This window comes from Apteryx mantelli, chromosome Z, assembly GCF_036417845.1.
Source record: "Apteryx mantelli isolate bAptMan1 chromosome Z, bAptMan1.hap1, whole genome shotgun sequence".
In the NCBI taxonomy this organism is placed as follows: domain Eukaryota; kingdom Metazoa; phylum Chordata; class Aves; order Apterygiformes; family Apterygidae; genus Apteryx; species Apteryx mantelli.
This window is the reverse complement of record NC_090020.1, coordinates 36241904-36256239: the sequence shown is the minus strand read 5'-3', so window position 1 is coordinate 36256239 and position 14336 is coordinate 36241904.

The window sequence follows — 14336 nt, the reverse complement described above, 5'->3', positions numbered from 1 at the left end:
AAGGAACCTATTACACTTCAGCTGTTGGTATGAGAATCAAGGCTTCATAAAAACACTATTAATACCCACATATGAAAGAACAGTCTGTTTACCTATAAACAAAGTATAAAGTACTGCCTATACCATAAAGTGTAAAGATACTACATAACTAACAGCTGCTGGAGACAATGTGAAAGGTCTGCTACAACCATTGTTTGATCCCTTTTTTTTAAAGGATAGGCATGATATAAACAAAAGTACCATTTTATAGACCTAGAGTAACTAGAAACTCTAGTTTCCTCTCTAAGCAGAGTGTGATTCTGAGCATTGCAGCTGCCATAAACCTAGCAAAAATTAAGATGTAATGCCATACAGTACTCAGTACTTGAAACTACCATGAACTTCTATGGGACTGCAACAGCCTTTAGGACTGATGAATAATGGTTATTTCTATGTATTAATATGTTATTTTGGCCATGGATGATCTAGGGTTATGGGAAGAGGTAAGAGCTTCTACTGGTCCAGCTTGAAACAAGACACAAGCATACTGAACAGGAGGACTTCCTGGGTCAGAAAGGCTGGAAACAACTTTTCTGGGAAATAAAAGGGGAATGTGCGATTGCTGTTTTTATATTTGTTCAGTAATTCATCTTTGGCTAACCTTGACAACTGTAAAAAAAAAAAAAGAACCCCCCAACCCCCCTCAAAAGCAAAAAACTCCCCCCCCCAACCTCCCCCCCCCCGCCAAAAAAAGCAGGAGGTGACTGTAGCAACAAGAGTGCTATGCAGCTCCTCTATACCACAAGGCTAGTAACCTACAGAGGAAGAAAGATCTTGCCATCTCCCAAAGGGAAGAGCTCTGCCCGTCTTCTCCCTCCAACCCCAATGTTAGATGGGATAGTATTTCCTCTAGTCACCTCTTCCTGCACACCTTCTTTGCTAACCTCTTTGATATTTTTTTTCTTTACAGGCTTCAACATCTCATCATTCTATACTATCTCTTTTCTCGATTCCTCTATCTATTTTATATCCCTTTTCTCTATTCCTCTATCTACTTTAAGTGACAACTTGTTCTTTTAGTCTAATCCGCTATGCACAACATGCAGCTCCTTGAAAAAGAAAGTTAGGAAGATTCTTGTTGCTGGTTTTCCCTTTCCTCGCCCTTTTCCGCACAAAAATAAATACAATTGCAATATAAAATATAGTGGAGCCTGATCTTAACTGCCAAAAGCCAAGATGACAGTTAGTGCTTTCCTTAGCTTACCTTGCAGGACATAAATAGTCCATCTTGACACCCTTATTCTCTTCATCAAAGGAGTTCTCGTATCATTGGTAGTACACTCAGCCCATCATTTGGGCTTAAACCCTGAGTTTGAACTCTACCTCTTTCTATGTCACTACCATAGTTTGGAGGTTTTTCTAAGACCTCCACTAAGGTTTGTTGCAACACCCAGAGCTCCACACTCCTGTTTATGGCTCTAAGGGCCATGCAGCCCACAGAAACAGCAGCCTAGCCTCTGCTGTGGGCTCAGAGAAGAAAGAAAAAGGAATTATCATTCATGCAAGGCATTCCTCCAGCAGAAGCTCTGACTTTGCAAATGGATGTTTGGAGACAATGTCCTTGTATTCTATAGTGTAAATAACATGACATCACTCTCACCATGAAATGACCTCAAATATCAGGAAGATATTTTCAGAGCTGCAATCCAGGATACTTATTTTCTCCTATGCCTTCAGAGTTTACGTCAGAGATGAGGAAACAATAAAAAAGATAGTGTCTGGGTAACTCTGAGGTATAACTTAGAGCTTAAATTTGTAGCAAATTACAGGGTGAAGATAAAGAGCTAAAAACAAGTAAATAATGCCTGATGAACATCTTTGTAGGAGAAGTCAAGGGTCTGGGAAAAACAGCTCAGAAGTTGCCAAGATTAAGGTAAAAAAAATTCAGATATGCTTTTCAGTGTTTACAGAGAAGGCTGCTATTATTCAAGAAGGTAGTTGCCCATTGAGATTCCCCTGATGGCAATGAACTAGGCTCTGTGTCAACAGTTTCAAACCTTGCTTAAACATCCCTTGCAAGGAAGCATGCAAGTGCCAGCCCAAAACAAGCTGGGTTTAGTTTCATTTTTTGCCAAGGCCTTAGTGAAAATATTACAGATCGTTTTCAGGTATGTGATTGTTTTCCATCACTAAAAATTCAATCCCCAGTAGGGCTACTACCTTTTCTTTTTCAGAAAGCAGTGCAGCAAGTAGAAGGTTTTTAGATGACCTCCAAATAATTTTACTTCATTCTTCTACATAATCCATTGGAGAAAAGGGAAAACAGAAACAAGGCAATTACCAGTATTCAGACAGCTTCTTGCGCAAGAGCCAAGCAATCGCTCATCTACATGCTTCTGGCACTGGTCCCCCGCTATCTTTAGAATCAGAAGATCCTAGTGGAACATATCCAAAGATGACACTACGTGTATCCTACCCAGACATGGATCTGTCTCCGCAACAGCAGCCTGTCTGACTGCTGCCGCAAGCGTTTGATAAATCTTATGCAGGAACGTCAAGAAAACTCCCTTGTGTAAAACAGCACTTTTATATATAGCTGAAAGTTGAATTAATTAAACTTCACAGAGGGAATTGTAAAAGAAGAAAAGATTTAAATGCAAGTTAATACTGAAAGAAAACCGAAGCAAAACAAGTGATGCTCTTCCTGGAGCTTCTTCATCCAAATTTCACTATCAGAAGAGAATAAGACCCAAAAGTAAGATGGTCATTTGCATGAGATAATACTGTCCCACAGAAACAGACAGTAAATCATGATGTTTGCTCTATTTCCACAGCTTCCCTAGCAGCTGAGACAATTTCTTACAAAAGAATGGCATGCACATTTCTATTGGTGCAAATCAGGTTTTTCAGTGCCAAAAATGTGGCTCTATATTCATACAGCAAAAACGTCTGCAGCAAAATACCTAGTAACCTGGGAGGCTGGGGGAAGGGGAGGCGTCTTCTGCTTGCCCTGGGATGTCTGTAGCAAGGTAGCAATGAAAATGAGTATCGCGGAGATGTTCCACATCCCTTATCACTTAGTAAGGCTTCAGAATGTAAAAATCTATCCTCAAGTATGTCATGTTCCACGGCAGCTGTTCTAGTGTTCAGAGACTTGCAAGATCAAACATTTTTACTGTAGCAACGGGTAACCTGCAGGCTGACAAACAGACATATAAGCATAGTGAACAATGTAGAAATGATGCAAATTAGAAACACATTAGAAAGCAGCAGTTTCTTGGTTCCTTCAGCTATTTGTCAAGCATGTAAAATGTCATGTCAAATGTTTCTTATTTCAAGCAGCACAAATGGATCTGGATTAGTTTTGTCTTTTTCTTAAATAATACAGTTATTGTATTTTCCATTTAGCTACAGCTGCCAAAGTATGTTGTACAATAGCCAAGTGAGTTGCTTCCCAGACTTAAATAAAAATTGACTTAATGAATTTTGATCATTTTTGGAAAAGAATTATACTTGCCTGAGAAAGTTCAGTGCTATAAAACTAGAAACCGCTGAGATGGCAAAGCTAAAGTTAGTGTTGACAATAGAAGTGCTGACAGTTCTCTAACTATTGCCATGATAGCAAGTTCAATGAGTTTCAAATCATTAAATGATATTCATAACTTTGGGGAATTCACAGAAAGTTATCCAGCCTCAGTATTAAAATGATCCATTTTGTTAACCCTAACAGGGTAAGAGGCAAAAAGGCATACTACAGGAAGTGTAGATTTGCCACAAATGAAGTAGAAATGTTACTCTGGAAATTATTCCAGACCTTAAGGTTCAACATTTAATTACCTTTGACTTGGATTTCAGTATTAAAAGATGACAGCACCTTCCAAACCACAAAGATTTCATTTTTACACAATCCTACCCAAGTAAAGTAAAAAGAAACTACATGATCTGCCCAAGACAGAAAGGAAAGAGGCAGACAGATCAGCATCCTCCTCCTCTCATCCTATATCAAACCTTTATGTCATCTACTCAGCCATACTTTCAGGCAACACTTTTCCTTATTTTATCAAAGAGAAACCTGTTTTTTTCCTGGTACCGTATTCATGCAATAACTTCTGATGACTGCGTATCAACATCATTTCCAAACCCAAGAAGGGTATAAAAATACACTTTCATTAAAGTTCTCAAAGCCCAGCATGAACCTGAATGATGGATTTCAGATTAGTTTTGTTCCAACTTTCTGCCCTAACGTCTGCAGTCTTCCAGAGAAAACATTCAAAACAAAACCAAAAATGCTTGGTAAAGTATTAACATTTTATGTAAGAAAGAGAAATGAAATACAAAGAGGTAGAACTCATGGACATGGTATAAAATAGTCTTTTTAAACATCAGCCATGAGATTGTTTACAACAGGCTTCCTCCCCAGTGCCTAACAATCTGTTTGAAATACTATAAAAGCAGAAGTTCTTTTGATAAGTGGATAATTCACGGAATAGGTTAAGGCTCTCCTAAGAGGATGAAAATTCCTTTAAATAACAAAGACATGCTGTTATAAAAAATAGAACTTTTTTTAAGGGGATCTCTGAGGGCCAGCCATACCTTTTGAATATTCTTTCAGTAGTGAGATTGGGAGAGTTCTGATAAAAAAATGAGAGCATGAATATGGCCAATGCACCTATGATTGCTTCAGAAGAGGTCATAGATATTTTCCATATCTGAGTGCCCTTACCTAGTTTGCTCATGACCTGAAATTTCCCTGTTACTCTAGGCCTTTCCTGGAAAAAGATCTCCAACTGTGCAGAAGTAATCATTATTACATGACGAAAGTAGAAAACATAGCAAAAAGTTTGTTGATGAGCTGGTTACATGACTGTATTTATTTTCTTCAAAGTGGAAAAAAACCAACCAACCAAAACAAAACAACACCCAAAACTTCAGTTATGAGATTTCAAAGCCCTTTCTGAGCTGGTTCCAGACATGTCACAGCCTTGATTTAGAGACCTGATTCTCCATTTCCTCATGTAGACATTTACATAACAAAAATGAAAAATGGTTATAAAAAATTAGCACTGGCACCCCAGCAGACCCACTTCTTGCTCATTTGACTAAACTCCAAACATTGGAGAATTAGCAGGGATCTGCTACATCATCAGGGTGCACTGCACTGTTATGTATGGACCCAGAAAGGTTCCCTTGCTTTTTGGATCCTTGCACGTAACTTGCCTGCCCCAGACCATACACTCATTTGCAAAAGATCTTACTTTTAGCTCTGATTAAAAATTAGTATCTGCAGAAAACAACACCAAATGAAATACAGGACCACAGCTTGTGAAACAGAAGCAAAAGTAGTTGACACACACTGAATATTCAAGGCTTATGGACCGTGAAAGGAAGAATAAAAGCTTCTTATATGAGTACATGAATATGACTAAATCAAGAAGAAAAATTCCCTACACCAGAACACATCCTGGTCTTTCACCACGAAAATCCTAAGAACTTCCTGTCTTCTCTTGTCTCGAGTCTCAGGTTATTACTCTGATGCCCTTTGGAAGATGAATCCAGACTGCTAGAGTTTTGCCTGAGCCTGGATCCTGGTTATTACTCCATACCTTTGAGCATAACATTTAACTGCAGAAGTTAATTTCTCAGTGCTCCAATTACCGGCACGTACAGGCCTCTTGGCCTGGAATCTGATCAATCCATCCTACACACTTCTCTTTTTTCATATGCTAAAGAAATGAGTCTCATGCTGCAAAAAAGAATGTCCTGAAGGCACAGGTGAAAGCTGAAGTTTTCAGAACGAAAAGCACCCTATTTTCTAATGCTTGCTTCTCATGTTTTTCAGGATAAACACCGTGACCGTATTCCTGCTGTCTTTATTCACTGATGAAATGGGGACTGCAGAACAATGCTGAAAATTATACTGAAGAACAACTTCAAAGAAGTTATTTCATAAAAAAAAAGATAATAGAAATAATTCGTCTACTAGTTAAAAGAGTAATTGTAAGGGTTAGATTTTGCCACTTGACATCATATTGAGTATAGTATGAATAGAGTTGCTGAATTGCCTCTTATAAACTAAGGCTGTGAAATGCAGAAGAAATTACTTATTGTGAGAAAGTGTAGCAGTACCTACTGCAGCATTTTTTAGCAAGGAGTTTGAGTTGCCTGTTTGAATTAACATTAAAAGAGGCAGTGCTAAGTAGGAGTTGTACCTGTAATCTTGTGCTTTTTGGATATATGTTAGACCACAGAGAGACAGGAGCTTGTTTTATATTTCCAAAAAACTTGTTAAATTGATACTTCACTTAGTGCTGTTTCTTTTAAGACTGACTAGATCACAACAGACTGAGCACAATTTGCAGACATACAGGTGCAGGAAGCACTTATTTCTCATATAAGAACACGAGGAAGCAGAGTGGCACAAACAGATAGCCACGTGAAGGAAAACTTGACCTAAGGAGCCATCATTTGGAGCGTGGCGTACCATTTCAGCATGATTCACTGCCAGGAGGACAGAGCCAGGATGAGGGCCTACCACTCTCCCATGAGTCAGGGAAGAAACCCATTAGTCTGCCTGCAGCTAAGGGGAGGCTCGCTGCCTGCTCTCGGCTCTGTAGCCTCCCCTCTCCTCAGCGGTGCTGCTATACTGGCTCAGGCAGGCCACCTGCAAAGCCAAAATTCATGCTATTTGGTGCACTGTTAGCTGCTGATGGAAAAATCCTCTACAAATAGCAAGGAGGCCATAAGGAAAAGCAGTTTCCAGTAGCTCCTCCCTGAGCCTGTCCCCTCCACCTTGCCCTTTCCTGCAGCTCGCTCCTGCTGCAGCATCTCCTGGGTGGTTTCTGTACAAAGCAGCTTCCGTGGTGCCAAATGTCTCCAACTCTCAGTCACCAGGCACCTTACATTGCTTATTTGCCATCTCAGGGTTTTTTTAGCACTTCACTAATCCCCTTCCTGTGCTGAGGTTTGTTTTTGTTGTTGTTTCAGCACTTTCTGGCTGAAAGTTCATTTCTGGATATACAGCAAAGCTGATGAAATTACGGCTAAAAGTCACAGAGAGCAAAAATCCATTACATCCATAGATCACTCCTCTGGCCTGCCAGACAAAGTATATAAAGCAGTATATTAGTCTTTTTCGCCTCCAGAGGGAAAGAACGTGGCAATAAAAAGAAAAGAGGTTCTGACTACTGAGGAAATAAAAGAACTGGCAGAGAAAGTTTGAGGGCTAGGACATATCAGTGATGTTTTCAGCCCGAGGCTAAGTATTATGCGAGACATAATGCTGGAGTGGCAAGTACGTTATCTGTGCAACCAGTAATAAATACCATATTTTGCTGCTTTACTCACACTCAACATACGCTGTGTATCAAACCGAGGAAAATAACGTGAATGTATTTACCATGCAATATGTTACTACGGTTGTGATTTTTGGAACAGCCTCTCAGCTGTCTGAGAGTCAGTGAGGAAGTTTAATAATTTCAAAATGTGTCTACAGTAAGTTTATTATTTTTAAGGATTTCTATCCTTAAACAATTCATTTTGTTAGTGTTCTTCAATGTATTATAGTTACACTAATGAGTTGCAAAGCTACTTTTTTAAAAACTAGCAAATATATCTGTCTAGAGGGGCTCATATGATCCAGTGGAACTAATGGCATATGGGACATGCATGTTTTGAAAACTACGGAACACTTTCAGTTTATTTCTAAGAAAGGAGTGGTACACAGGGTTGGATTATTTTGCTAGTATAATGAGGCTATAGATCGTAACGTTTTGGAGGATTGTGCAGTTATGCCAGAAACTGCAAGACAGAATTTGTTTTCTGTTTTGAAGTGGAATTGATCTCTCAGATAGAGCTTCATAAATACTGGAAACAATTTTCCAGGCAAGAAAAATACTTGAACATGTGGCTAATCAAAAACATGGAATGCTAACCTGACCTCATTGACTTCAGTGGGACGAAAATTAGGCCACACCAAGCACTTCGGACAACTTCTTCTGAAGTACACTGCATATAATCATGACAATAAAAATAGAGCACTTAAACGCAAAAGAAATACAAACAGAGAGAAATCAAATTTTATGCACAGCTTCACATTAGTTTTTTTTATTATTATTTAAATTTCTTCATGCCCTTCAGCATGAATAATGTAGTTGTGCCTTATTCATTATAAATTCCCCCCCCCAAAACATGGGCCAACCTATGCCTCTGTTTGATCTAAATGAAGACATGTCTGAGAAATTCAGGTTTACCACGCCAGAGCAAGACAGACACACACAGTGGGAGAGTGCCATCAATTGACAGAAACACATAGCAAATAGACTTGTTCCTTCCCTCCTCCTTTTGCTCGTCTCCACCCTTCCTCCTGCGGGGGTCAGACCCCCAGCTCCAAACACAGACTTCCTTCCTAATCCCCAGCACAAATTCACTACAGTTTATGGATTAGGCTACAAAGAACTTCTGCCAAAGCGATGGTCTTGGGACATTGGCTGCAGAAGGATAAGTGTGGACGTAGACATAATTAATTGCAAATTGTGGCCTTACCTTGCAAGGGCTGCAGCAGGAGCATCTGAAGACACTATGGTATTGCATATGTAGTTCCTGTGAATGAACGGCAGGTTTTCTTTTCTTCGAAGATGTCTGAGGACAGGTCTTGCACCTGTTAGCTTTCCTGTGTGCCCAAGCCGCACATATACTCCACCTGCGGACCAGGAGAGGACAGGTCTATCTTGCTTACATAAACTTCAGCAAACCAGGACAGTTTCTGGGCTCAAATGTGAACACTTTCCAAGACACAATATAAGGAAAAATATGGAAGATGGTGTGGTAACTCCCAGTCCAGCTACACTGCGATATGCTGACATAGGTGGAGGAGGAGATGCTGCGCGCAAGGGCAGCATCAGAGTCGCCGGCTACCTCAGCAGAACCAAGAAGCCTGCGTCGAGTTACCCATCACTAGCAATTTTTGAAGGAGATTACTGAGGCGGGAAGCCCCCAAATTTGGCATGTTGCACTGCTGTGGGGCCACACAGTTCACGTTTCTCTGGGTGCCCCTCAGTCTCCTATAGAGGGATAGATCTGGACTTAGGATAGCTCTGTTTACAAGGAGGACTTCTCTCAGGTTGTAAAATAACTCAGGGGATACACATTTCTAATTGCCTGTGTCCATATATTAAGCCATGCCTGACTGTTTTTTCCCATCTCTAAACATGCTTACACATGTATGTGTAACACATGTAACACATGTCCGGGAAAATCTCCTGGAGTCTTTTACGCTCCCACAGGCACTTCTGTCCTGGCAGGGGACACCATGGGAGAGGGAAACCTTTGTAACACAAACTGTTCCTCTTCATCATGATGGCAGCTCCCCTTTCAAGGCTTGCCTGCCCAACGTGCGTGCATCAGATCACCCAAGCTCAGGGAGATGTGGTGGGCCCTACATCCGGAGATGGGCAGAGGGGCGAACCCATGAGGGATCTGGAGGGGCTGTGGGAGGTGACGGCTGCCTGGGATGGCACGGGGTGATGGTGAGGAACATGTAGGAGCTTGGGGGTGGTGAGGATGCAGCGCGGCGCATGGGGTGCAGCCAGCCAGGAGAGGAGGTGTTTGGCCAGCTGCCACCCTGCAGCAACGTGGCAGCAGTCCAGAGCTTGGTTAAAGCATCTGAGCAGTCGTGGCTGTCAAGGTAGAGATGAATTGACCTAAGCAAGCAAAAGGCATGCATTACTGCTTGCTGCGCAGGTAGGGGGTTGCATATTATATTTAAAGCCTGAGGATGCTGGCCTGGCTCTAGACACAGATAGGTGAAACACATTGGTGTTACAGACTTACCTGGCTACACTTCCACAAACAGGTGTCCACGGCCCATCATTCTGGACCACAGCAGGGATTTCCCCAAGAGCGCCGGTGTCAGTTTGTGGGGACGGCAGGGCCCTCCAGACCCAATGCAAGGGGCCTCGCTGTAGAGCATCTGCTGCCTGTGACTGACTGCAGCCCTCATCCTGCTGCCGTAGCTGAGGGTACAGGCAGAAGGAGCCTATGGGAAAACACTGGTGGTCACGAGTGGTCCGACAGCTCCTTCTTGATAGTTGGAAGTAACCAGAGCACTGTGATGTGTCACCAAGTACAAGGGTTATTACCTAATACTTTTAACAAGCAGGAAAACCCCCACAAATGTTACCTTCTGATTTACAGAAGTGAACTGGATTATTTTTTTACAGCTGTATCAGAGACATTCTACTTTAAAGCAACAACAGAAGATAAGCAGTACACTTGCATAAAAGGGCTTTCTAAATGAAATATATTATTGGAATTATGTATTATTATTGCTATTCATAATTAATGGAAAAGCATCATTTTTCACTAATGGAAAACAACCACTGCAAAGAGCGCTTTGATTGCGTTATATTTATTATCCGTCTTAGGAACTAAAAATGCACTTAACCTGTAATTAAGGGCACACAATAAAAGCTTTATAAATATTACAATCAGTGTCCCTTCAATGTCACATACTACCATTATGCAAAAATATTTTCTCTAAGAAATGCAGCTTAGAAAGGATGAATTTTTTCTTCTGGAAGTAACAGCAAAAAGTAGTACAGGAAAACATCAAGGCAGCACTGCCTTCTTTCTCCACAGCCTTTACACTTCCTTGGCAAACACCACAAGCTTAATCAACATCACAGGTGAGCAGTGCAGCTGCTGAATTGCAGGAAGAAAACCTCAGTGGTGTTGATCTGAACCTTTGCTCTCTGTTGGGGATCTGAGGAATGCAATCAAATGGAAAACACATCTGAACAGCAAAAGCTGCTTACAAAATAAAAACTCAAACAGCTTTGCCCAGGAGCTGCCCCACTGTATAGGAGCATACAGCAAGTGGATAAATGTGCCTGCTTCGTGCTGTGCGGTCGCTCTTGATTTTGCCCATATTCTGTCTACCTTTGTCTCCCCCTGGCTATTACACGGAGAGGATGTGCATGTGCGTCTTGTTCTTTGCTTTCCGGGCCCTCTGCGCCCGCGGTGCTGGGGGCCTGCACAGAGCGGGGACCCCACACGGCTACAACCCCATGCCGCCGAGCAGCCCCCAGCACCCAATGGCACAGTCTTCCTCCCCCAGGTGAGGAACATCCCCCCCCTCCCCCCCCACATAATTACTATGATAGTACCACTAAAACAGTAGTATGCCACAAAAAGGGCTATGCATGCTATGCTGTCTTGTTACCTGCCTAAATGAGCACTAAATGAGTTTCCCATTTTGTGATATTTCTAGGCTCAAAGTGTGTCGGCAAAAGCCTTATATTTTATCTAAAAAAGAAAGAAGGCCAAGTGACAGAAAATAAACCGCAGGTTATTTACAAGTTCTTTGCATCATTTCAAAACAACTTCTCAGACTCAAGAGCAACAAAATTTTTCTTAGGAGTAATGAAAATCAAGGCCTTAGGCTCAAACATTTCATCAGTGTACTCCAAACAGTCTTCTGTTGATGATTCATCTTGCAGGCATATGGAATTATTTATAATTATGCACAAAAACCCTAAAAAATAAGCTATTTAAATTAATTTGTGCCCTTTTATTTTTAGGAGTTTGGGCCTGACATCCCAGCAGATTGATATATTAAATAAGATTGCAATTCATAAACAACCTAGAATTGGAGTTAAGAGGAAAACAGTAACTGGAATGCTTGCGGTGTGCTTTGGAGAAGGCAGAGTACAATGTGTGCTAGCTGCACATGCTGCATAGGTCAAGAAGCAATTTAACGCCATGTAATTTTGAGAGAGAGAGGGAGGGAGAGAGAGGAATCCTTCATGGAAAAGCTGCATCCAAATACTGTGTGTAACATCAGGGTTTGAAGCCCCTTGCGAGAGGGGCTTTGACAACATTAGCATTTTTCTTTAAATTACCCACAGTGACAACTGTCCTGGTGTTAATGATGGCTTTGGCACTAGCCTAGCTAGATGTTCCTTCTATGCTATATTTGCTTTGAGCAGAATGAGTAAATATTCCTGTAGAATCCTGATTCTGAGTTAACATTTCTTACACGTGTTATTTCTGGTGCTGCTTCACCACTGGACACCAGCGGTGGAAGAGGAGAACAAGCATGCTGCTGTCGCTACACCCAAGAAGATTTTCCAACGATTTAAGACCTTTGAGAGCCTAGTAGTAAGACTGAGTGCAGCTCACAGACTACAAACCTCTCGTAGCCACTGGCTAGCACATTTTGCTTTGAGACGTGCTCTGGTTTTTAAGTGGCGCAATTTGTGGCTGAGTTGACACTGAGGCTTGAACCATGACAAGGACAGACAGTTCATGGAATATGAGGCAGGACAGGAGATGTTGCAGCAGGAGTTTGGACAGACGGACTTGGCCAGAATTTCTCATCGCCTCCTGGCATCGCACTGCTTTCACCTCCACAATTTGGATTTTTTCTATATGTGAGCTCCTCCCTCTCCCCCTAATATAGCATGAATGATAGAGTGGGTTGTTTGGTTATTTGTTAAAAACACAAAACCAAACAAAAACAGAAGGAAGCCACTCCATTTCAGGCACCTCCACTAAGTCTCAAAAGGTCCCCTGCTCCCCAGCTTGCACTTTTATTAAAAAGAGTGGATAGAAAATGGGCTCCCTTCCTCTTCTTACCTTCCTCTCAAACCTCTGTGCACACAGAAAAGTGTGCACAGGAAAATTCAGAAAAAAAAATTTTTTTTGATACACAAATTAAAAAAAAACCCTCATTTTGAAAATTCAGCCTTGAAATAGCTCAGCTAAATCCACTCTGGCTTCAGCTGAAGTGACTTAAGCTTGTCCTTTCCTCAGTAATCTGTCTGCCATATCCCATTCTCATTGCTATTCTCCTGTTGAGGCAATGGGGAGGTATCCGCCACTCCTGAGCAAAAGATACAAACTAAACAGGTGTTATTTGCTGACAACATACTTAATAAAATTAACTGCTAAGCACTAAAAGAAAAAATTGCACTCCCCAGGGTCTGCCTCAGCCATCAGGAGTTTACCACGAAAGCCAGCCTCTCAGTTTGTCTTCAGTCCTACTGCTACCCACATGGTGTTACTGATCCTGCATCGTCATGATATTCAGACTCTTCAGGGATTAGTCACTGATCATAGCACGCCAGCAGTTGCTCCGGCTCAATGTTCAATCCAGTAACTGCTACTGCTTTTAATTATTTGTCTAATATTTTTCTTTAAAAGCCCCCAGGGGTAGCAGGGTTCCATTGCGTTGTGTACAAAAGTGGGACCTGCTTAAAAGAGCTAATATTTCTGCAAGGAAAAGCACTGACAGGTAGTAAAGGGAAACATAGGGGAAGTGACCTGATTAAAAACTATAAAGTATATCAGGCAATAGATGACAGGATACAGATTTTTTTGACTCACCCTTTTCAGCACAAACTGTAGACAAGGCCATAGGTCTGACATAAACATGGATTGAAAGATACGGTCAACGTAGATAAAGTCCTCTGCAGGAAGAAAAAAGAAAATACAGGAATAATTTAGCCCAGTCTATGTTATAAGAAGGTTAGAATTCCATCTAATCATTCTGCTAACATCATAGCCTATTTTTTAAAGTATTAATAATTATGGTAAAACAAAGACCTGGTTCATCCATAAAGCTACAGGGAATTTAAAATTTACATTTCGCTCCATTTTCAAAAATTACCTGAATAATATTCATTTAAAGAGCAGACTGCAAATGATCATCATTAAATGTGTTCTGATGGGAACAGAAACCTGGATGACATAACAGATGTAATTGCACTTCATACTAATTAACTGAGAATTTTAGTCAAAATTAATTATCATCCTATTGGGCAGAAAAGGTTAGATAAAGCATGGCTATAACAACAGATTTTTAATAATAATGAACTGAGAGGAATTTTAATGCACTGCAATGTCATTAGTGGTCTGTCCCTGAAGACAAAAGTTGTTGCTACATTATCATGGAATCCCAAAAATTGGAGTCCTAATAGGCTTTCCTTGATCTTTTTTGCAACAGCTAAAAGAGAAGAAATAGATTGGGATTGTTTGTACTTAGCTGTAACCTGAAGTTTAATTGCATTTTTCGCTTCATATTTTATGCCAGGGCTACTTTTGGGGATGAGCAATCAGTTCATTACAATAGGTGCAATAAGCTAAGATAGAAAGCAGGACAAGCCATTCAATAACTGCTGGAAATGCAAGGACCTTCACTTTTGGCTTGGCCCTCATCTAGCCTCATCCCTGGATCTTCAGTGCCCTTCCGGCTTCACCTAGTTACTCTGAGACTCCGTCATAAAGATGAATCTCACAAAAGCTGTCACTTGAGACGATCGGCCTGCCACTCTAAGCAGCCTTCTGAAGGGTGGAACAAG